Below are 26,379 nucleotides of genomic sequence, written 5' to 3' on the forward strand. Positions count from 1 at the left end.
CCCACTTGAGGCTGATTGTAGAAATGTGTCAGGTGAAGGGTTAGTAATTTTTGTTACTTTCAAAATGTTATCCACTTGAAGCCATTTTTCCATACTATCCATCCATCCACTTTCTATACCGCTTATCCTACAGTGTCACAGGGAACCTAGGACCTATACAAGGGAGCATGGTGCACAAGGTGGGGTAAACCTGGACACGGTGCCAATCCATTGCAGGGCAGAATCACATACACATTCATACATTACAGACACACCAATCAGCCTACCATGCATGCCTTTGGACTGGGGAAGAAAACCAGGGTACCCAGAGGAAACACCCGCAAGATGGGGAGAAGATGCAAATTCCACACATACAGGGAAGCGACGGGAATCAAACCCCCAACCCTGGCGGTGTGAGGCAAACGTGATAACCACTAAGCCACCGTGCACCCTTTTCACACTATAAAGTTAATACAATAATAAATAGGCATTCAGTCTAAATGTATTTCACCAAATTGCATATATTTAGATAATGGCACAGGGAAAACAGTGAATGACTGATGATATTGGAATGCTACACTCTAGTCTACGGTATATACTAAAAAACCAGAAGCCAGAAGGTTCAGCTATTAAACAAAACAATTTATGTGTCATATCTGTGATTTGTTTATTTGCTACAAAGTAAAAAATTTGGGTGAACATCCTCTAAGTGCGGTGATTCCATAATTTTTGCCAGGGGTTATAACCCCTATCTTTTTCGAGCTGTGTGGTGCAAGACATGAATTGCATATGCCCAGCTGGTAGGCACCTAATAAGCCTTTGGCCTTTAACAGTTCTTGTAAAACATGCAGAAATTCCATGCCTTCAACATATCTGGAACTAATAAGTTGTTAAATAAAAGAAAAAACTATTTTGTCTAAGCATAGATTAGGTTGGATTTTTAGATGCAGCAGTCTGAGAAATTTAGATGTATTGGTTTACATGTAGCAGATTTGAATCTCTTCTCTTTATTCACCCTATCTGATCTACATTAGGTAACAATCTGGCTCTGACAGCAAACACAGCGGTCCATATTCATTACTGCTTGATAGGATTTAACCTGGCACACTCCATTCATATAGTAGAATACTAATTGAAGAGACAGAAGCTGACCTTGGAAAGAGCTTCAACTTTTTAGACTGAGGAGCTACAAACAACTGTAAAAGTGGGGACTAAACTGCTGCTTCTTATCAAATATTTGTGATTTCTTCAACATACCACTGCAATATTGTTAAAATGCTGTGTAATGCCTTCCACAGAATAACACATCCAACATACAGTATAAGGAAAGTATTTATTAAATGATCTATAAACCTAATACACAATCATACAGAAAACTATTGGCTGTTAAATCACCTAATCACAAAGTTACCTCTAGTTATCTCAAGTTAATGTCTGTGATGTTAAAGGGATACATGTCAGAAATAACATTTGCCCTGATGTTCTAAAAGATTTTTGATACCATATTTACCATATTTGAAATTGTAAAATTAGTACCAGTGTTATACACTTTATAACTTATCCCCAGGTGTGCAGCACCTGCATATAGATTACTACTGTGCAAGTTACTGTGCAAGGTCTAAAAAAGAACAAAAAAACAAAGAATGAATATTGTAGGAACAAATGACTTCATTTTATTTTGCGAATGCTGAATTTAAATCTAAGTCAAGTTTGAATGAAAATAAAATTACAAAAACATTACTTGATGAGACTGTTTTTAATGTTTTTTTTTTCTATGTAGCTATTGTACATATATGATGAAATGGAATGGTACACCATTCTTCACACAATTTTCCACTGACTTCTACTTCTTCCTCTCACATGCTGTACAAAGATGAGACACAACATGGACCTGTGAGTTAGTGCTCTGCAGTCATTAAAAAGGATCAGCTGGACCATAACTGTCAACGTGTATAAGCTGCAAGGGAGAAGGGGTGCAGCTGAGAAGGTGAGAAGTGCAAAGCTTTAGAGAGGAAGCTAAGATGGTTCATGCTTTAGTATGTTTGCTCTCATTTCCTTCAACAGCTGTGGGCATCTCTGAACCAGACCAAGCAGATTGGGACATTCATCAAACCAAACAGTCTGCATATAATTGGTGCACATCCTCCACCTGCTGTCACTCACCTTAGTAGCATGAGGGTAAACAAACAAACAAAAAAATACAGATGTAATGCCATGAATGCACACCTCGTAATAGCAAACTGGGTGTAGACAGTGCCATCTGAATTGCAGATATGGAAAGAAAATGACAGAACCTTGCACCCTCTTTCTCTCTTTGTCTGTTTCTCTCTCTCTGCCTCTCCACAATGTTGTATGCAGGGATGGTAATGATGTTTCCTATCAGTCTGCAGTAGTCACCCTTGGCATCTCAAAATACCCTGAGGGGTATGACAGAAGAGCAGCCCACTTGCAATCCCCCACCCCCACACTGACTCACAGTGCTACTTTAGCATCTAGTTCCTCAGCTACTTAAAAAAGTTATGTGGTGCTAGCTTTATAGCTCTTAGACTTGATTCTTCCCATAACACAACCCCTAGCAAAAATGATGGAATCACCACACTTAGAGGATGTTCACCTGGCTTTTATTTATTTATTTATTTATTTATTTTTTACTTTGTAGCAAATAAACAAATCACAGATATGATACAAAACAAATTTTGTTTAATAGCTGAACATGCTGGCTTCATGAAAGATACCTCAAACAAGTTAAATATATATTTTTTAAATTAATAGCATATTTTTTTCCAGATCAAGTAGAGGGAAAAATCATCAAATCATCTTGTAATTTGCATTTCTAAAACAAATACCAGTAGAAATCTACAAATTCAAATTAGTCTGCAGTTAAAAAGAGAGTGCTTACTAACCATAAAAGACTTGGAGTTATTGAAAGTAAACATGACCCCAAAAAGAGAGTTTTCAATTGAAACAATGGAAAGGATTATAAAACTCCTTCAAGAAGGAAATCCAACATGGCGTGTGGCAAAAGATGTTAGTTGTTCCCAGTCAGCTATGTCTAAAATTTGGTGCAAGTATAAACAAAATGGGAACACTGAAAACATTTAAACGACCATGTCATTGATTTAAAGTTCATTTTTATATTGGTCTAATCGAAAATCATGGTTTTTGGTTTAAACCTGTTTTGTACAGTTTGGCTAAAAGTAAATAACACTCCCATAGAAAAAATTAAAAGTAACAATTTTGGTTAAATAGTATTTTCACTCGACACCAGAGGTTTTCATATCACGTGACTACATGTGGGCAGCTGTGGCTCAGGTGGTAGAGCTAGTTGTCCACTAATCGTAGGGTTGGCGGTTTGATTCCCGGCCCACAGGACTCCACATGCCGAAATGGCAGCTCTGCTACCATTGTTGTGTGGGTGTGTATGTGAATGGGTGATTGAGACACAGTGAAAAGCGCTTTGGATTAAAGCGCTATATATAAGTGCAGACCATTTACATGACATCACATCAGGTTGCTCTGTGTAAATTTTTTTCTGTCCGATATTATCTCGCTCATTAACAAGGTTAGAATTTGAAATTGCGTTATTTTAAGGGGACGGTTGGGTTTTCCATGCACATTTAAGTTTAGTGGCAGGATGGACAACTAGTTTACAAATTGCCTTTGCAATGTAGTCGTTTCATGTGTGTTAGCTAACACATGTTGCGCTCCATTGCCTTAAGGCTAACTGCTAAGCTAACCTAAATCAAAGGACGATGCCTTCGTTGCCTCCATTTGACAAGTGCAAAGATAATATTGTTGCTAATGTTATTTTGCTTTCACATAAGTAAAAAATAATGGTAGTATGATTAGGCTGTTTTTTTTTTTTATAGTGCATGAATAAACTAGGAGAGGGCATGTCCTACTTTGTGTCTGGACTTATTTTTGTCAACGGCGAGACTGGGCCCCCACCACACACAGGCTACGTTCACACTGTAAGCCTTAATGCTCAAATCGGAATTATCGCACAGATCCGATTTTTTTGTTAGGCTGTTCACATTATTTTTAAAAATTCCATTAAAAAATGGAATAAAGATTCCAGTGTGAACTGCTCATGTCTTGAACTGACCCACATACGCAAAAGAACAATAACATTATACGTCACACGCAGCACACTGTCATACGGAAATAAACATGATGGCCACTGAAGTCAGCCTTTACACATTAGGGGCTGGAACACAGCCTTTTGTTGCTCCCGCCCCAACTTTTTGAGACATGTTGCAGCCATCAAATTCAAAATTACCTTATTATTTTCTTAAAATGGTACATTTCCTCATAAATGGTACATTGATGTATTGTGTGTGTGTGTGTGTGGCCCTGCGCAGAAATATTGTGTCATCATTATAAGGTATTACCATCAATGGCCACGATAGTATTAACTTTCAGAATCAGTGCACAGCCTCACAAACTTTCGGAGGACGAATAAATTGCTTAGCTGTTATTTGATTCTGGCAACATTCCCTCAATTCAATTTAAGAGTCCTAGGAAGCTAAGGTTTTCCTATGTGTATTGGTGGAGAATATAGGTCACTAAATTTAACTGTCTAAATTTTCCTTAAATAAAATGGTGGACAATTCAATAAATTAATTTAAACAGCTAATTTTCCCTACAGTTGTCTATATTTATAGTAAGTAAACCAAATTAAACATTGACTCACAAAATGTTTTTAGTTTTATCTTAAGTGAAAGCGCTACTTTCGTATTATAGCTAATTTTGTTTTTGTTTATGGTGAAATTTATGTTTTAAAGCAAACCGTTATTATATTGACACATTAACTTACATTTTGGCTTGTGTCTAAATAAAATGTTCATTAAGGTATCATTAGAAATGGTAGGTTCTACAGAATCAAAAATGTAACTTGAGAAGTTTATAAAATTGCCTGTAACAAAATTAGAGTTTTTAATCAATTAGTTCATTCAAAAGAAATAACTATATTTGTCATGATTCCCCCTTGAAGCAGCGTGCTCTAAGCGCGAATGCGCGAGAGAGAGAGATAGTTTGTATATATTGTAACCGTAGTTTTGACAGGTATAGGTCAAAGGTCAAAAAGATACACATTCTAACTCTCTATATCTAGATCAAAGGTCATGATCATAAAAATATGAATAGTTATGTTAAATCTGGATCACATCCATTCGTGACCATATATGGTGCTGCCATGTGTGTTTTTCCGCCCCACACGTTGCGCACACCTGGTACATCTTTTCACATAGAATATGAAACTCTCTGTGGTAGGACATAAAAATATATATAGTTTTGTTAAATCTGGTTCACATCCAAATCGTGACCATACCTGGTACGACCATTTGTTCCCCCCACCCCACCCCACCCCACCCCACCCCACCCCACACAGACACAAGTTGCATACTCATGTTTTTCCTCTTCACATAGAATATGAAGCTCTCCGTGGTAGGTCATAAGAATATATATAGTTTTGTTAAATCTGGTTCACATCCAAATCGTGACCATACCTGGTACGACCATTTGTTCCCCCCACCCCACCCCACCCCACCCCACACAGACACAAGTTGCATACTCATGTTTTTCCTCTTCACATAGAATATGAAGCTCTCTGTGGTAGGTCATCGACCATGTGTCCCCCCCCCCCACCCCCCCACCCCACAGCACCCCACCCCACACAGACACAAATTGCATACTCATGTTTTTCCTCTTCACATAGAATATGAAGCTCTCTGTGGTAGGTCATAAGAATATATATAGTTTTGTTAAATCTGGTTCACATCCAAATCGTGACCATACCTGGTACGACCATTTGTTCCCCCACCCCACCCCACCCCACCCCACACAGACACAAGTTGCATACACCTGGTACATCTTTTCACATAGAATATGAAACTCTCTGTGGTAGGACATAAAAATATATATAGTTTTGTTAAATCTGGTTCACATCCAAATCGTGACCATACCTGGTACGGCCATGTGTATCCCACATCCAAACAAAAATATCACACACCCACACACACACACACACAAACACACACGTGCATGTACAGACAAACGCATGCATACAAACCTGCTTATAAAAGTCGAGCATCCCTCTAGGCTTTATAATACTCTGTACTTAGAACAACGTGTGCGATCTTACAACATGGCTGATGTTTGTCCTAACGCGCCGAAAAAAGCTCACCCTTTTTTGGGAAGAATAGAAAAAATGTTAGAACATGAAAAGATTCAATATTGGGTAATGTCAAACGGATGTACAGCCGGGTTTTTTTTCGATGCAGAAAAAGGAACCGTTTTGCTTTTCAAGTTCTCGGTCCCGGCACACACGATCTTTTCCTTTCACGTAGAATATGAAGCACTCCGAGTCAGGCCTAGGTCAAAAGGTCAACAACGTAAAAACCCCGTTCTGATGCATTCCCGAGCACAAACACACCCCACACACACACTCGAATGCATACGAACCTGTTTATAAAGTCGAGCACTTCGAAAGTTTTAACATCGGAAAAGGTTCGACCGAATTTCCAGAGTCAGTTCTTCACTACTTCGAAAGTTTGAACATCGGCAAAGTTCAACAGAATTTCCAGACCCCATGGATTTCTCGGCAGGTAAAAATTTGTATTTTAATCAATTAATAGTTAAATATAAATTGAAATACAATGTTTATGTAATTATCCAGTAGGCAATGATATTGATATAAACTTAGAACTAATCATTCTGAGTACAAAAATCATCATACTTATCTGGTCATTATGTAATCTGGTACGATACTTTATCTAAATTGTAAATATTCATTACATTTATATTACAGTGCAAGACCGAGTTAAGCTCATCTGTTTCTAGTGTATAGGTAATTAAAATTTGTCTCTTAGATCTATGTAGTGATCTAAAATGAGAATGTTAAGTTATTAAAAGTATGTTTTACTGTTTTATAGACAGCTTGGTGATTATTTCTGATGATGAGATTCCCGAAACAACCACTCAGGACCTTTTGAATCTGAGTTCCACACGTAAGTCACAACATAAAATTGTGAATGTTTCATGCTGTAAAAAGTCTTTCATACGTGAATATAACATTGTTTGTATCATATTCAGAATTTGAGGGACACGTGTCTAACAGTGATTACGACGGAGATATTTCAGGTGAGTTGTAGTATATTTACCTTCTATTTACACAACAAAAAATAAATAAATAAATAAAATAAATAAAAGCTCTTTCACATGTTCTGTGACTTATAGATACGAGTGCTGCAATAGAAGACCCAGAGGAAATCATCTCGGAAACCGACATTCAACAAGACATCGAACTACAACAGATCTGCGCAGTGTGGCGTGAATTCTTCGAAGCAAAGACTGATTTATTGGAAAACTTTGGACAGATTGATTATACACTTGAATCTGGTCGAGGTACAGATTTTATCCCTTTACTGTACAGCACGCTTGAAAATGTGAATAGATGTCTCTCAGTGAGCATAAAGTTGATTAGAAAATTGTATGATAGATATGGCGCAGAAACGACTGAAATGCAGTTCGGATATGGAGATTAAAAAAAAGAGAACCGAAAATTCTCCATTATCGCATGATTTCTTTTATGACGGAAACCAGAGTTTTTCAAATGATTCGCACACACCCCTGAACCCATATTTAACTGAAGCGATCAACAGGCTGAACGAAAGTTTAATACCGTCACACCAAGTCGTTAGTGAGAGACCTAATCAGAGTCCAAATCACGTCGTATCAAACACAACGGTAACGCCGAATGATATATTTTCTGAATTAAATCAATGTCTGTTAGAGTTACATAATAACCTAAATGAACACGGTCATTCAGTACAAATAAACCCTGATCTAATCGATGCAGTCAATCAGTTGAATGAAAATTTAAGATCGTCAGAACAGAACAATACTCAAAATGAAAACCCCAGACGAATTTCCAGTCAAAATGTATCAAGTACGCCGGTCACGTCGCACGACATATTTTTCGAATTAAATCAATGTCTGTTAGAGTTACAAAATAACCTAATCGAACAAAGAGAATCTTTGCAGATAAATCCATGTTTAATAGACGTGGTGAATCAAATCAATGAAAATATGTCATTACCTCCCGTTCAGAATATCGTCTCGACTCCAGAAAACGCTCAGGAACCTAGTCCGTTATCTTCTCATGATATGATACACGAACTTAATCAAAGTCTTATGAGGATAAATGACGGTCTTGTTAACTTAATCGAAAACCCTGACAATATTGCACAAAATTCGGAAAACGATAATGAACGCAACCGCCCGATGGAAAACAAACACTCACCTAATACCCAAGATTCTCAAATGGAAAACACACATTCGCCCGATACCCAAGATTCTCAAATGGAAAACTCGCCCGATATCCAAGTAGAGCAAGAGGGTGATGGATTAGATCCTAATATTAGAATAATTAATCGGGAAAGATTCAACAACACTGAGATTAGGAGAAGAGTGAATTTTTCTTCTATCGTTGACAGCTTTGCAGATTTTTATAATTATGTTTTAGAGATTTTAAACAGCGCGATTGAAATCGCTAACAATTTAATTTCTGCCAAGGATGTAGTCACCGTTGAAATTAGAGGTGATACGATCAATGTTTCATCACGCGTTCAATTAGACAATGGTGTCATCGATTTAGGTTCTTTTCTGACCATGCTCGAAAATGCAATTCAGAGTAAACGTGAAATTTTTACCGATAATACCCTCGAAATAGTCGTCCAAATCGTTCGACCACCTCGGGGTGGTGGAATTAGAAGGAAAATAGGCCATATATTCAAAACAGAAACCCTGCAGAAGAAAATGCAGCATCTATACATTTTTCACAACAGAGACAACATGTGCTTTGCCTTGTGTGTTAGCCAACTTTTGAATCGTGAAAAAAATGATTTTGAAACCGAACAAATCGCTAGAAAATTACAACACGATGTGGGATTATCCGTAAACACCGCTGTCAGCTTCGCTGACGTACCGAGATTTGAGAGACATTTGAATTGCAAAATCGTAATCGTACACTGTTCTGCTAGCAAAGCCGGATACTCTTTCTTTCAAACTAGCAAGAACCCCCACGAAAAAACCATTTACTTGTTTTTACATGACAACCACTATTACGGGGTTAAAAGTATCAACGGACTTTTAGGAACGAGTCATGTTTGTCATTTCTGCCATTCGGGGTTCGACGTTTTATGGAAGCATAAATGCGCTTATAGCTGCAACGTTTGTCACGACCCCGATTGTTACAAACACCCTAAGAATGTTACTAAATGTCCAGAGTGTCAGAGACTGTGTAGCTCCCAATACTGTTTCGAGAGGCATAAAGCAAAGATTCAATCGCACAAAGGCGAATATTCTATGTGTGAAACGGGATTCTACTGCGGTAAATGTAAACGTGTGATAAGGGATAATCCTTCTAATCGTGAGAATCACGTATGTGCCCATTCGAAATGCATACTCTGTGGCCAAAAACTCGATGAGGATATCGAGCATAGATGTTTTATACAGAGGGCCAGGAAAGAAAGCGAAAATACGGATTATGTGTTTTACGATTTCGAAACTAGGCAGGAAACAGGAACACATGTAGCTAATTTCATATGCTGTATTGATTTTAAGGGAGAGGAGTGGGTGGCTGAAGGGGATGATTGCGTCAGTGCCTTCTTTAAAAAGTTTCGGTGTAATGCATACCACGGATACAAGTTTATAGCCCATAACGCTAGAGGGTTCGATTCATACCTTTTGTTAAACCATTTAGTGAAAGAAGGAATCACACCCGAAATCATAGCACAAGGCGGTAAAATTTTGTGTTTCATCGATACCGCGTTTCGTCAGTCCTACATTGATAGTCTATCGTTCTTACCCATGAAATTGAGTAGCATCCCAAAAGCCATGGGTTTTTCGGAAAGCAAGAAAGGCTATTTTCCCCATTTCTGGAACACCGTAGAACATCAGGATTACGTAGGGCCGTATCCTGACCCTAAGTTTTACGGTGTAGATGGCATGATGCCTAAGGATAGAGAAGAATTCTTTAAGTGGTACAGAACGGTTTCTGACAAAGTGTTTGATTTCAAGAAAGAGATGGCGGAATACTGTGTGAACGATGTAGAAATTTTGAGAAAGGGTTGTATAGCTTTCAGACAAGAAATTCTGGATAGTACAAAGGTCGATCCTTTTAAATGCATAACGATCGCGTCTGTGTGCATGAAAATCTTTAGAACCAACTTCCTGCGTAAAGACACTTTAGCTATTCCGCCTCTTGATAATTACATCACCACTCAGAAATCTTTCTCAACACCATCCATACAATGGCTCGAATATGTTTCAAAAACGCAAAACCTACCCATTCGCCACGCGTTGAACGAAGGTGAAGTCAGGTTCGGTACTTATTACGTAGATGGTTACTGTGAGGAAGGGGAAAACCGTAAGGTTTTTGAGTTTCTTGGGTGTTTTTATCACGGCTGTGAAAAGTGTTTTCCCTCAATGACCCCGCATCCTCTTACCAAATCAAATGCAACCTTCGGAGATATCCGTCAAAAATCGATGGAGAGAATTAAGAATTTGCAAGACACTCTCAATTTGCAAGTCACTCTGATGTGGGAACACGAGTGGAATGAAATGAAGAAAAACGACAATCTCGTGCAAAATTTTCTAAAAGACTTTGACTTTCCTGAGCGTTTAAACCCTCGAGATTCTCTTTACGGCGGTCGAACAAACGCGTTAAACTTGCATTATGTAGCTCAAACCGGTGAGAGAATCGATTATTTCGACTTTACCTCGCTTTACCCATTCGTAAATAAGACAAAGACATACCCGATCGATCACCCTATCATCATTTATCGTGACTTTCAACCTCTGAAAAATTACTTCGGTATCATTAGAGCAAAGGTATTACCACCTAGGGGTCTGTGGGCACCTGTTCTACCATTTCGTGTAAAAAGCAAACTCCTCTTTCCTCTATGTAGAATGTGTGCCGAACATCAGTTAAAACATTGCGATCATACGGCTCAGGAGAGAGCTCTTATCGGAACATGGGCATCTATCGAAATTGAGAAAGCCGTCGAAAAAGGTTACAAAATTCTAAAAGTGTTTGAAGTGTGGCACTTTCCTAAAAGGTCTGATAAGCTTTTTACGAGATATATTAAAATGTTCCTCAAGACCAAACAGGAAAGTTCAGGTTATCCGTCCTGGGTCGTTGATGAATCATCTAAACGTGAGTACATTCGCAAATATGAGGAGAACGAAGGGATTACGTTGGATCCGAAATTTATCACTGTTAATCCTGCCAAAAGATCCGTGGCTAAACTCGCGCTAAACTCGTTGTGGGGTAAGATGTGTCAAAGACCAGACAGATCGAACACGACCTTAATTCGAGATCCTGCCGAGTTTTTACAGTTCATGTTCTCCGATATTTATAATGTGAGTCAGTTCTCTTTTTTGAATGAGGAGGTGGCGATGGTACAGTGGCGTTACGCAGACGAGAGATTGATTAAACCGCTAAACGCTAATGTATTCATCGGCATTTTCACTACAGCGTACGCTAGGCTTGAGCTGTACAATTTGATGGATCGATTGGGTCAGCGTTGTTTGTACACAGACACAGATAGCGTCATTTTTAAAAGTAAGGAAGGTGACTGGATGCCACCCTTAAGCGATTACTTGGGTGGTCTTACCAGCGAACTAGATGATGGCGATCAAATCGTGGAATTTGTAAGCGCAGGTCCTAAAACCTACGTTTACAAAACCATGAAAGGAAAAACAACAATGAAAGCTAAAGGCATTACTTTAAATTATATCAATTCTGAAATTGTCAATTTGAAATCACTAACAGAACTGGTGGACGAGCGAGTGAAAAATCCGGATCATACAGGTCATCTCGTAACCACGCATAACCAAATCGTGAGAGATAAAAAGGGGTTTCATTTGAGAAACAAATCACAGTTGAAAAGGTTCAGGGTTGTGTACGATAAGCGTGTTTTATTATCTGATTTTACAACTCTCCCTTACGGCTATTAAGACTATTCTTGTATATATGTGTATATAGTTTCTGTTGATGTGTTTTGTAAAGGAAAATATGAACGTGACTGCTTTTGACGCTAGGATGCAACTTCCCTTTTCATGTATCGTATGTGGACCGAGTAATAGTGGAAAATCTTTTTTTATCAAAATGCTGTTGGAAAACTGTAAAGAGGCAATGTCGGTTGTTCCGGAAAACGTTGTCTGGTGTTATACGTGTTGGCAGCCTCTGTACGATGAATTATTGACCAGAATAAAAATAATTTTTCTTCAAGGAATCCCTGATTCTTTGTGTGATGACGAACTATTTCCTCCAAATAAAAAAAACTTGTTGGTAATCGATGACTTGATGGAATCCGCCAGTAAAAATGACGAAGTAGAAAAGGCTTTTACAAAATACACACACCACAGAAATCTGAGCGTCATCTACCTCGTTCAAAACTTGTTTTTTCAAGGAAAGACCAGTAGAACAATCAACCTGAACACCAACTACATGGTTCTTTTTAAAAACCCTAGAGATAAATTACAGATCAGCATACTGGCTCGTCAAATGTATCCGGGTAACAGCAAGTATTTTTTAGAATGCTTTCTCGATGCCGTCTCTAGACCTTACGGGTATTTATTTGTTGACCTGAAAGCACAAACGCCAGAAGAACTTCGTCTCCGTTCAGGGTTGTTTCCGAGGGAGAAACCGGTTGTGTATGTTCCGAAGAAGAAGAAAAAACTTTAAAGTATCGACAACAAATGTCTGAGCGATTGAAAAAAACCCTCCCGTTGCTGAATTCATTACACAGGTCTCCATCCCGAAGGAGAAAGGATATATTACGCGATGCGCCCACAGATCTCATCCTGAGCATATGTGAACTAGCTTTAAACGTGCTCAGGGGAAACATACCACTGACGACAAAACAGTATCGGGTTTTAAAAAAACAAAAAAAATGGATCAAACTATTTGCTGATAAAAGAGCATCCGTTGAAAGAAAAAGGAAAGTTATTAATCAATCCGGAGGATTTCTTCTGCCTTTGCTCAGTGTAGCCATTCCTTTTATAAGCAGCTTAATCGCGTCCCGCAACAATTAACATGGAGACTGCTGAGAAAATGTATTTAGTCCCTCAACATCAGATCGATAAACTTAGAAACATCACTGCGGAGAAGGAAACCATAAGAAAGACTGTTGAAAACAACTTGGACGATGCAATACGTGGTATTTTATCAAGGACTGATCTGAACGATTACGATAAGGCGAAACTCTACGCGTCTGTGCTGCAAAATTTTTTAAACTTGGTTAAAGTAGGAGAGCAGGAAACCGCCCAATTGACCCTGTCTCTACCTAAAATATCGGAAAGCAAAACGGAAGCAGCTGTGACCGAACACCCCAAAGACGAGATCGTGCAAGAGGTCCTCGCTAACATTTCTGCTAGAAACAAAAGAAACGCTTCGTACGTTATGGAAAAACTTTTAAAAGCCGGGGCTGCGTGGAACGATAGCGGTGAATTCATTTTTAAAGGAAACACTATCAAAGGATCTCACATGGTGGATTTGCTAAAAAATCTCACGGCCCCTCATCGAGTATCCGACGAACGGAGGCCTTTAGGTTGGAAAGAGTTCTTACAGACAGTAGCCAACCTAAATATACCCTTTTCAGCAATACCTAATGGCGGTGTTCGACGCAAAATATCTGACATAAAAAGATCTAAAGATATCTCTCATCTTGTTTCCCCACCTAAAAGCAAAGACCACGATTCTGAGCCAGTTTTCAAATCCCCCGTTTTTAACCGTACTGACTGGTTTGATTTTTGAAAAGGACGAGGGACAAAGCATGTTATGTTATGTTATGTTACCCTTTATTTCAATAAAATAACTATTGTTTAACATTTTTCTTGTGAAGCATCGTCATTTAACATTCCACTACATATGCAAATGAAACATATCTAGAGAGTTAACACATTGTACACATGTAATTGAATGCTTTTTATTTACTCTAGGGTACATTTTTTTAACGAATGACACAACAGTGTTATCATTTCTAATTAAATCTTTGCTATACATAGACATAATACGGTTAAATGAATAACCTTTAGCTTTGTGACACAGAAAAAACACACAGTGTTGCCCGCAGCAAACCGACGTAAAGTTTTGAACTTGTACAGGGTTATATTTTATTTTGCAACAGTTCTTTGTCAAAAAATAATGAATCGATCGAGGAAAGAGTTCGTAGTCTGGAGGGTTTCCGTACGAGTCAAAAAATTCTCCTGTGTTTTCGTCATTAAGGCATAACGCTAGCCAGTGCTCACCCGGCATGTGTCTCGGATGTGTGTTTACGATGAATAAAGCTGGAAACTTTCTCAGAGTACTTGTAGGTAGCTCGTCACAGGCCATCACGCCATGAAATATTTTATCTATTTCAGGACAACTTCTCATAACCTCCGTTAGTTCTCTGGTATCCATGAGTTACTGGTAATCGATGAGCACGTTTCTTCGATTGTTTATTTCTAGAATGCTGTCAAAACTGGCATACACTATTAGATTCACCGTGATCGGAAGTGGTTGACGAAATCTGAGTTCCAATCGCATATTGCCCGATTTTATTAATGACAAATGTTGCCCACAATCGTCATCGGGATTCATGTTGAAAGCGAATAAAGTATATCCGTTCAGGTACTCTTCTCTGTTTATCGACAGTGCCTGATCTTTCAGCTGCTTTCCTGATGCTAAAATTAGAGAATGGAATTCACGGACCACGTTACCGGACTGAAAAACAGGCTGAAACGGTTTTGCGGGATATTGCGTACCATCTACGTACAGCGCGATAAACTCTGCATCGTAATGTTTAAAATTAAAAGGGTTTTTATTGTACGACCCGCTGAAGGCGTCGTTGTCAACCATCCCAAAGATAATGGTTTTAGGTAAGGGACCGAGGAAGAGGTTCTCTTGTGAACAAATGCGGCTCCCTGCAGCTAGACTGAAGGTCTTCAAACAGACTCTTTCGATCGGATACTTGGCTGTGGCGGTGAGAAGTGCTTGTCCGTGACCGATTTTTACAGACGGTGAGACGGTTACTTTCTTCACAAAAAGAGAAGCGTTGAGTATTTTCAGATTGAAATTTGCATTTCCTTCCTTCATCAAACAGAATTCAGCTTTGCTGCGAACCATTTTAATCCTCAAATCGATCCCATTCAGTAAAAGTTTATCCTGAAAAAATATATCCGAGTGAATGTGTCCAATCAGGTCGAAGGTGTTGCTTTCAGCACTGAAACTGGCCCGTTTTTTGAGGCCTTCGTTTCGTCCGTCCGGGTCTGTGGCGTCCATATGCCCCGCTGTGTCTTTGTAGAATAGCCCGGTGCAAAATTGTGTTTCCAGTGTATCTTTTCCATAGTTGATAAGACTTTCAAAGGTGGCACGGTATGGGTATGTACTGCTAGATTGAGAAATAAGACGATCCCCGAGCATGACATCCACTTGTGAAAAAAGTGAGGCTACGGGGTAGTTAACGACCCCAACCTTTGCATCGTTAGCTATATTGGAACCGTCGGGGTTCACGATTTTACAGGTCAGATGTAAAAAAGTGTTGTTCAAGTCGAGGTAATCCTCCCCGTTTCCAGCCACATAGAACTCCAGGGGCCCGTTGTCCGTAAGAGCGGAAAGTGGTGGTATTTCGACATAAGTGTACTTTTCGATACTCGTTTGGGTAAAAGGTAATGTGAAAATATCCAATTCTGTCTTGGTACACTCTGAGGATAGACTGTGTAAGAACGCCATGATGTTAGAAAATGTTCAGCCGATTTCTCTTGTGAGAGATGTAAGGGTGCCTGTTGCCTCTCTGCTCGGTCTTTTTCACACTGTTCTTGATTTTAGTAACCTTACGTCTTTTATTAGGAACCACATGTCGACGCCCTGGGAGCCTTTTAGATTTTTTACGCGCAGTCAACGCAAGCCCCGATCCGTCTTGATTCTGAGCTTGTGTCTTGCTCATAATGTTGTTGAATACGTCACTTACGAACCCTTTAGCAGCTGTTTTTAAATGAGGCTTTGCAATAGCAAAACCCCTTTTGAGGAACGGAACCGCCATTCTAAAAAGACCCTTGAACAGTCCTCCTAGCCCCGACCCATACATGGTGGGGGCGCCTTGAAACCCAGGAAGACCATTTCCAGCCTGGTGGACATAATAATCCACGTAGGTCTGCGGATGAACGTAGCCCCTATCCATCATTTTACATACGGAACGAATGTTTAGCGGGTCTAAAGTGTAGTTTAGCAATAAATTTCCCGTAACTAAAAGGTATAGGCTTGTTCTGATCCGTTTTGACTTCGATTACTATATCGGTAATGTGGTTCTTGGTGAGAGGTACGTAATGCAACTTATCATAAGTAATTGTGACGACTTTGTTGTTTTCACCCGTTATATGTACGCATCTCAGTAACGGAGCAAAACTGTCACCAACTCGTTGATACTCGATAACGTCTGTATATACATACATCGTATAAAAGCCTGCGTGAATATCAGAGGGGTTAGGCGCTTCTGGTTCTCGGGCCGTTATCGGAACACCGGGGTTCATACCGAGCATATATGCTAATTTTCCATTAGCTTTGAACGCAAAATGTTTTTGGGATACGATGCGTATTTTATTTTTCATAGGGTTATAGAATAGCTCTATTCCGAGCTCCATTTTCTTTAAGTTGTTGTTGATTTCACTAACCACTTCATCGATATTTTTATAATATCCTGGAGTGATATTAAAGTTACTGTTTAGTGTTCTCTTTCCATCCCTCTGAATAATATGACACATACTGTCTTCCTCCGTTAACGAGTACCAACTCTGGATATATTGAACCTCTGCGAGCGATACTTCCCATATTCCGTTCAAATCGATTGGTTTGGCGAATTTAGTAGTGTAATGCGAGATCTTATTATTAGGGTAAATATCCAAAGACGCGTTGCTTGGAAGGGTCACAAAGAAACCACACTCTTCCATGGTTTAATGAGTATAGTTTTCAGTTTTGTTCACGGTGATCCTTTTGTTATGTTAACTACGTCTTCGACCGGAACCCACGAATTAAATTTATCGGGCCAACCCACCCATTTCACCAGGCAGATTTTTTTCTGGTTTCGGGTCTTTTCAGACAAGATTTTCTCAATTTTAAACGTCTTGTCCTTACCGATAATGATCTTTTGTAGCTCGGGTTCATAAAATGTTCCGTCAATTTTTTCACCATCATAGTCTCGTAATTTATACACTGGGGGATCTCTCGGTATCCGTTCGGAGATTGTAAAATATCCATCCGTAAAGTTTTGCTCGTATCCTTTCTCAAACTGTCTTTTTAAACGAGAAATTCTAACGATATCACCAACTTTAAACTTGAAATTTAGTTTCTTTAATTTAGGTGTGAACAATCCGTAGAGGGTTTTAAATACTCTGAAGGAATTGGATTCGTTGACCTCGGCAGGTTTCATTTTGATGCTGGAATGGTAATTGTGATTGTACGCTTGAATCAAATCCTGAACTATGTCGATGTATTTTCTCGTGTTAAAAGCGGTAAAATATCTCCACATCCTGGTCTTTAGCGTTCTGTTGAACCTTTCACACACCGATGCTTTTTGCCCCGTACCCGTAGCAAAGTGAATAATGTCATGTTTTTTCATTAATGTTTGAAAATTTTTGTTAAAAAACTCCTTCCCTTGATCAGTTTGTAGTTTTCTGGGGACCCTACCTTCATTTAGAATGGAATCAAAAGCTTTAGTTACTTCGATTCCGGTCTTGTTTCGTAACACACGTACCCAGGCATATTTGGATAAAATATCTATACACGTGATCATAAATTTCGCATTGTCGTTACTCTCTGACAAGTTGCTCATATCGACTAAATCAGCTTGCCATTGTTCATCGATGTTCTTCACAAAAACCTTGTTTCTTTTAAACTTTGTAGATACTGGTTTATGTAGACTGTATGCATCCTGCTCTGCTAACCAGTTTTTTATTTCAGTATCATTAGCTCTTTTACCTATTTTCTCAACAATAGCTCTTTGCAAACTCTCAACACCACCGTACGAACCAGGTTCTGACGGTGTATAATATATATTCTTCATCAATCGTTCAGTCATTTCGAGTGTCAAGGCAAGAATGATCAAATACCAGTGTAGAATAAGCATTTATCTCAGAACACGTGAGTAAGGTATTACATATTCAATCAAAGTAACATTTTCCATTCTAAACACACGCAGGTTTAGATACATGTTTAGTTTACATTCAATTGATTCAGCAATACATATAAAAAAAATAAAAAAAAAACTTGTTACACACCTATGTGTTAAGGACACACGCTATTTACGAATGTCTTCAGCATTTTTGTTTTAATCGGCTTCAGCCTTTTCTCGCAGTTAGAATAGACGTGGCTTGTTTTGAGGTTTCCCATGTATGCGATGGTTCAGCAGGTTCCAGAGATGAGTGAAAGTTCCAGTAATCTACGACGTCTTCGCACACTTGCTCGTTGAAAACGTCTTTGGTTTTCTCCTTGACCTCGTTCAGCACGGTTTTGATGTGAGGCTCGTCTCGCCATTCACACACGGTGGCTTCAGCGATGCCTTGAATTTTTTCCAGGGAAGGAGTGTGTTTGATTCCACACAGTTTCAGACCTCTTGCCAATGTGTATTTGAACCATGGTTTAAACAGTTTTTTCAGCAATCGGTAGGTGTTTAGGTGTAGATAGTACTCTTCAGGATCGAACAAACACGCGTGTTGGAGTTGACTCGGGTGATCGATCGCGCAGCCGTGACAGTTGTCCTTCAGATCTTGTTGGATAACTCTGTCCAGCAGTTCCCCCGTAACAGCACGTATGATGGTTAGAACAGTGTTGGTTATACACCCGTCGGCTTCATCGTTCGTTGTCAGATAGGTCAGATTTCTTTTTCCTAGGCTTTCACCGTCTTCAAAACCCGAACTGGTCACATCATCATCATCATCATCATCATCAGCAGCAGCATACAGGGTTGCATCAGAGGTGTAGAAAACGGGGTTGATTTCACAAGACATATTGCTGGTTGACGTTCAGAATACTTTGGCTCGATATGTAATCAGACTCATTTATATAGCGTGTGGGAGGAGTCTTGGGGAGGTGGAGTTTCTGATCAAGAATAGTATATTGACGATCTCAGAATAAGACTTCTTCTAGCCTTTTTTTTATTTGCATCATTTCTTTGTCTCTTCCAGTTTTTTGGAATAATTCATCGATTTGCCGGAAGTAGTGTTGCAGATCGTGCCAGCTGGTTCGGTCATACCTCACTTCACAATTCTCTTTGTTATCAGGGGCGTTGTCACCGGTTAATACAGCAGCACAGTGCAGTGAAACTTGGTTCTTGGAGAAATTTGTTGCTCTGATACGGTATTTGCATTGAAGAGACGTACTGTTCCATTTACGTCTGTACGCATCCGGGGAAAAGAAATCCATTCTAACAATGTAGTCAAAATCCTTGCACCATTTTCTGAACTTTTTCCAGTCACCTTTGTTAAAAGTTACGTTCTCTGTAGCACGGCTCCAGTGGATGTGTCCCGGGACCGAGAACTTGAAAAGCAAAACGGTTCCTTTTTCTGCATCGAAAAAAAACCCGGCTGTACATCCGTTTGACATTACCCAATATTGAATCTTTTCATGTTCTAACATTTTTTCTATTCTTCCCAAAAAAGGGTGAGCTTTTTTCGGCGCGTTAGGACAAACATCAGCCATGTTGTAAGACCGCACACGTTGTTCTAAGTACAGAGTATTATAAAGCCTAGAGGGATGCTCGACTTTTATAAGCAGGTTTGTATGCATGCGTTTGTCTGTACATGCACGTGTGTGTTTGTGTGTGTGTGTGTGTGTGTGGGTGTGTGATATTTTTGTTTGGATGTGGGATACACATGGCCGTACCAGGTATGGTCACGATTTGGATGTGAACCAGATTTAACAAAACTATATATATTTTTATGTCCTACCACAGAGAGTTTCATATTCTATGTGAAAAGATGTACCAGGTGTATGCAACTTGTGTCTGTGTGGGGTGGGGTGGGGTGGGGTGGGGGAACAAATGGTCGTACCAGGTATGGTCACGATTTGGATGTGAACCAGATTTAACAAAACTATATATATTCTTATGACCTACCACAGAGAGCTTCATATTCTATGTGAAGAGGAAAAACATGAGTATGCAATTTGTGTCTGTGTGGGGTGGGGTGCAGTGGGGTGGGGGGGTTGGGGGGGGGGGACACATGGTCGATGACCTACCACAGAGAGCTTCATATTCTATGTGAAGAGGAAAAACATGAGTATGCAACTTGTGTCTGTGTGGGGTGGGGTGGGGTGGGGGGAACAAATGGTCGTACCAGGTATGGTCACGATTTGGATGTGAACCAGATTTAACAAAACTATATATATTCTTATGACCTACCACGGAGAGCTTCATATTCTATGTGAAGAGGAAAAACATGAGTATGCAACTTGTGTCTGTGTGGGGTGGGGTGGGGTGGGGTGGGGTGGGGTGGGGGGAACAAATGGTCGTACCAGGTATGGTCACGATTTGGATGTGAACCAGATTTAACAAAACTATATATATTTTTATGTCCTACCACAGAGAGTTTCATATTCTATGTGAAAAGATGTACCAGGTGTGCGCAACGTGTGGGGCGGAAAAACACACATGGCAGCACCATATATGGTCACGAATGGATGTGATCCAGATTTAACATAACTATTCATATTTTTATGATCATGACCTTTGATCTAGATATAGAGAGTTAGAATGTGTATCTTTTTGACCTTTGACCTATACCTGTCAAAACTACGGTTACAATATATACAAACTATCTCTCTCTCGCGAGCACCTGCTTTTCCATTGTTGACAGTAGTGACATCTGGACACGTGTGTTTTGTTTATGTTTCTGTCATGTCTCCTCCCTGTTCTGTCATTGGCTGGGATTTCACATATGTCTGTATTGCCCTCAGCTGCTAGCAGTTTAGACGCTGATCATGTCTACATATACAAAATTATATTTCTATTATCATAGAGTTAGATTAGTTCGTTTAGTAGTCATAGTCACGTTCCATGTTTATAGTTAGTTCACGCTGGATTATCCGCTCCCAGTTCCTTGTCATAGTTCATGTTTCTCGTTTTGTTCATCGACCCTGTTTTCCGTGACCACGACTTTGATTCATGTTTAACCCTGTGTATGCCTGTTTGCCGATCGCCTGACCTTTGCCTGTTGTGGATTACATTTATGGGTCACGTTTTGGATTTGTCTGCCTGTCTCTCCTTTAAAATAAACACTGTTCATACTGCACTTGCATCTGTCCTATCTCCGCTCCGTCACGATACGTGACAGAATCTTCCGCCAAAACATGGATACAGCGGGAGAACGGAGAAGACGCAGAACCCGGAAGAGGACGCCAACCGTTCCCGCTATGGACTCAGTCCAATTCCCACAATGGACATTTATGGAGCTTCCTGATCCATTTGACGGATTTTTCGGTGCCCCAGAATATTTTCTGGTAGACTGTCAATTCTATTTCTCCAGCCTGTTAGACCCTAAGCCAGAGGAGAAGCAATGGCTCCGATTCATGTGGTCCCAGTTCTTTGGACCCGCCCATCAGAGGGTGCAGCTCCAACTGGATAAGCACTGTAGGAACCTGGACAGTGTAGAACAGTTTGTGGGGGAGTTCATGATGTGGTTCGGGAGTCTGGAGGCGAGGGTCGAGCTAGAACAACTTTTCGGGGGGGTAAGTCTGGCAGGCAAACCTGCCCTGCCGTTTACCAACTACTATAGGCAAACTCATACAGAGCCCCAGCCGGAGGTTAACCTGGCGACCTCTGAGCTCGAACCTGAGACCACGAGATGGGCTCACCTGCCGAGCTCCAGCTAGAGGTCAACAGGGAGGCTCCAGCACCAGAGCTCAATCCTGAGGTCCAGATCCAAGTCAAGTCTCAAGTCTCCGAAGTCCAAGTCAAGTCTCAAGTCTCTGAAATCCAAGTCAAGTCTCAAGTCCCTGAGGTCCAAGTCCAAGTCAAGTCTCTAGTCTCTGAAGTCCAAGACCAGTCTCCAGTCTCTGAAGTCCAAGTCAAGTCTCAAGTCTCTGAGAACCAAGTCAAGTCTCAAGTCCCTGAGGTCCAAGTCCAAGTCAAGTCTCCAGTCACTGAAGTCCAAGTCAAGTCTCAAGTCCCTGAGGTTCAAGTCCAAGTCAAGTCTCAAGTCCCTGAGGTCCAAGTCAAGTCTCCAGTCTCTGAAGTCCAAGTCAAGTCTCCAGTCTCTGAAGTCCAAGTCAAGTCTCCAGTCTCTGAAGTCCAAGTCAAGTCTCCAGTCTCTGAAGTCCAAGTCAAGTCTCAAGTTCCTGATGTCACACCCAAGTCTACTGATACGGCCGACCAAGTTCTGCTCGAGCCCAAGTCTACTGATATGGCCGACCAAGTTCTGCTCACGCCTGAGTCTACTGATACGGCCGACCAAGTCCTGCTCACGCCCAAGTCTAACGACACGGCCGACCACGTTCTGCTCAAGCCCGAGTCTACTGACCCAGTCGCCCAAGTTCAGCCTACGCCCAAGTCTACCGACCCGGTCGCCCAGGCTCAGCCCACGCCCAAGTCTACCGACCCCGTCGCCCAGGTTCAGTCCACACCCAAGTCTACCCACCCGGTCGCCCAAGTTCAGCCCATGCCCAAGACTACCGACACGACCACCCAAGCTCTGCCAAAGCCCGAGTCTGCTGACACGCACAGCCAAGTTCTGCTCACGCCCGAGTCTGCTGACACGCACAGCCAAGTTCTGCTCACGCCCGAGTCTGCTGACACGCACAGCCAAGTTCTGCTCACGCCCGAGTCTGCTGACACGCATAGCCAAGTTCTGCTCACGCCCAAGTCTGCTGACACGACCAGCCAAGTTCAGCTTGCAGGCTCAGACGAGGACGTCGCTCTGCCTTCCTGCACAGCCGAGGATGTTGCTCTGCCTTCCTGTTCAGCCGAGGACGTCGCTCTGCCCTCCAGTTCAGCAGGGGACGTCGCTCCGCTTTCATGCTCCGACGAGGACGTTGCCCTGCTTCCCTGCTCTGCTGAGTACAGCACTGTTTCCCTGTTCAGTTGAGGACGTCGCTCTGCTTTCCTGCTCCGCCGAGGATGTCGCTCTGCCTTCACGCTCCGCCGAGGACTTTGCTCAGCCCGCCTGCCCTGCTGTGAATGTTGCTCTGCTTTTATGCTCAGCTGAGGTCGTCGCTCAGCCTCCCTGTTCAGCTGAGGTCGTCATTCAGTCTCCCTGCTTGGCTGAGGTCATTGCTCAGCCTTCCTGCCCCATGGCGAACATCGTTCCCCCCTCCTGCTTCGAGGGGACCCACGCTCCTCTACTTGGCCTTACAGGGGACTTCGCTTTGCTTTCCTGCTCCGCCGAGGAAGTCGCTCAGCCTGTCTGCCCGGCTGTGGTTGTCGCTCTGCCTACCGGTTCAGCCGGGGACGTCGCTCCGCTTTCCTGCTCCGATGAGGATGTCACCCTGCTTCCCTGCTCTGCTGAGTACAGTGCTCTGTTCCCTGTTCAGCCGAGGATGTCGCTCTGCTTTCCTGCTCCGCCGAGGACGTCGGTCTGCTTTCATGCTCCGCCGAGGACTTCTCTCAGCCTGCCTGCCCGGCTGTGGTCGTCGCTCTGCTTTCATGCTCAGCCAAGGACTTTGCTCAGCCTGTCTGCCCGGCTGTGGTCGTTACTCTGCCTCCCTGTTCAGCCAGGGACGTCACTCCGCCATCCTGCTCCTCCGAGGATGTCGCTCCGCCGTCCTGCTCCGCCGAGGACGTCGCTCCGCTTTCGTGCTACGCCGAGGAGGTCGCTCAGCCTGTCTGCCCGGCTGTGGTCATTACTCTGCCTCCCTGTTCAGCCAGGGACATCGCTCCGCTTCCCTGCGCCGCCAAGAACACCGTGTGGTTTCCTGGCTCTGCTTGGGACATTCAGCCCAGGGGGCCGGGGCCGCCAATGAAATGGGATGACTCATGGCACTCTGGGAGGAGTGCCTTTGGAGGGGGGGGGTTCTGTCATGATTCCCCCTTGAAGCAGCGCGCTCTAAGCACGAATGAGCAAGCACATGCTTTTCCATTGTTGACAGTAGTTACATCTGGATACGTGTGTTTTGTTTATGTTTCTGTCATGTCTCCTCCCTGTTCTGTCATTGGCTGGGATTTCACGTGTGTCTGTATTGCCCTCAGCTGCTAGCAGTTTAGACGCTGGTCATGTCAACATATATACCGCGCGCCTCCCAGCACACAACGCGGAAGATTATCATAGAGTTAGATTAGTTTGTTTAGTAGTCATAGTCACGTTCCATGTTTAGAGTTAGTTCACGCTGGATTATCCGCTCCCAGTTCCTCGTCATAGTTCATGTTTCTCGTTTTGTTCATCGACCCTGTTTTCCATGACCACGACTTTGATTCATGTTTAACCCTGTGTATGCCTGTTTGCCGATCGCCTGACCTTCGCCTGTTGTGGATTACATTTATGGATCACGTTTTGGATTTGTCTGCCTGTCTCTCCTTTAAAATAAACACTGTTCATACTGCACTTGCATCCGTCCTATCTCCGCTCCGTCACGATACGTGACAATATTTAGATGTCACAGTAAATATTAGATTATTCCAAAATGAAAAAATGAAGCCGTAACAAAGAAAACAAATGGTGTATAGTCTTTATAATAAATAATCTTTTTACTTTGTATGAATGTAATTTTTTTGTCTGTGGGAAAAGAAATATTTTTGATGAATTCTAAAGCAAAATTTAAGGTTTGAACCAAATCTTAAATATAATTTGAGAAAAACTAATAAATTTGGGTGTAACTAATTTTTTTAATTGGTCCAAAGTATATTTTTTCTATGAAGGTTATAAAAGGAAAACATACGGGTATACCAAGGAAGGTGGCAAATGTCAGGATAGAATACTTAAAGCAATATGCCTTGAAAATAGAAAATGCATAACAAAACAAATGTGCAGAAACAGGACTCAATGTTTGACAAAACTGTAAGAAATTGGCTGAATTAAATGAAATCTACATGTAGAAAGCCAAACGAAAACCAGCACTAACACCTAAATAGAAGAAAACAAGGTTACAGTGGGCTAAAGAGAACAGTCATGGATGTGCGTGATTGGATGAAAGTCATATTCAGTGATGAATTACAAATCTGCACTGGCCAAGGAGATGATGCTGGAATTTTTTGTCTGGTGCTGTTTTAGTGAAACATATACAGTAAAGATGACTGTGTGAAGAAAACAACCAAATCTTCCCACTCATTTATGATATGAGTTGCATGTTGGGTAAAGGACCAGAGGAGACCTCAACAGTCAATGCACAGGTATACATTGAAATTTGAGTGTTAAAGCTTTTCTTTAGGAAAGGAATGAATGTGTATGTGAGTTTGCCCTGCAATGGATTGGCACCCTGTCCAGGGTGTACCCTGCCTTGTGCCCGATGCTCCCTGGGATAGGCTCCAGGTTCCAAGTGACCCTGAAAAGGATAAGCGGTATAGAAGATGGATGGATGGATGGATTCCTCTCTGACTCCAAGGAGCCAGAAGGATGTGCTAAAAACTGAGAGCAGCATATAAAGAGCTGCTTGAAGTGATTACTAAGGCTAGATGAGCCTTTTTCTCCCCAGTGAAAGTAAATCCCTCACAGAAAACTCGCCTTTCTTCCAGAAGTGCATGACAAAGTATCAGGCTTCTGGGGGAAAACCATGCATAAGCCGTATTTATAGCCCGACGATGTTGGATTATTCAGCCATTATGGGGAATGAACGGCATGGCTATTTAGCTATGCTGAAGGTGGAAGAGGCGCTTGCGAGCTACATCTCTCCATCGACGGCAGGTAATTTAGGGGGGCCGGCTTTGCTATCCAAGCCATCATGTAAGGCCACCGTGGCATTCCTGGGCAAGGCCAATGCAGTAGTAGTCTTGCGGTCCTGAGGGGCCGTGGAGGGACGTATCAGGGGACATGAGGTTGTTAGAGCCGTTAGCCCCCAGTGCTACTGTAGGGCCTCCCCTAGCCAAGGCTGTCCCAAGCGAGCTGTCACAGGGCAATGAAAATCTGATGCTTTCCCTCTAGTAGAATGTGGAATAGTTAACGTCACTAAAAGACCATCTGGCAGCGTGGAAACTACTGCCAAATATGTCTACATGGGTTCTGTCTACTGTAGAAAAGGGTTACTGGGTCCAGTTTAGCACTCGACCCCCCTGTTTCAGAGGTGTGCTCACCACAGTAGTCAGCTCAGACCTGAGCCTGACGTTAGTGCAGTAGTGAAGTAAGTTCCCTCTTTGACAAAAGGGCCATAGAACATGTGCCCTCTTCTCTGAGGAAGGGTGGTTTTTACAGCCGTTATTTCCTGGTCCGCAAAAAATG

At 41.6% G+C, this 26,379-nt stretch overlaps 1 long non-coding RNA gene across 2 annotated transcripts; it reads left to right on the forward strand.

Annotated features, from left to right (window-relative positions):
• The first annotated feature begins 5,684 nt into the window (after positions 1-5,684).
• Positions 5,685-7,315, forward strand: LOC128611916 (uncharacterized). 2 transcript variants are annotated; one of them, XR_008386636.1, is made up of 4 exons: positions 5,685-6,826; positions 6,912-6,986; positions 7,072-7,119; positions 7,216-7,315. It is a non-coding gene; the product is annotated as an uncharacterized LOC128611916 (long non-coding RNA). The 2 variants fall into 2 exon arrangements; XR_008386635.1 differs by having other exon boundaries at positions 5,685-6,986.
• Positions 7,316-26,379: the final 19,064 nt, after the last annotated feature.

Source organism: Ictalurus furcatus, chromosome 8, assembly GCF_023375685.1.
Source record: "Ictalurus furcatus strain D&B chromosome 8, Billie_1.0, whole genome shotgun sequence".
NCBI classification, from domain to species: Eukaryota; Metazoa; Chordata; class Actinopteri; order Siluriformes; family Ictaluridae; genus Ictalurus; species Ictalurus furcatus.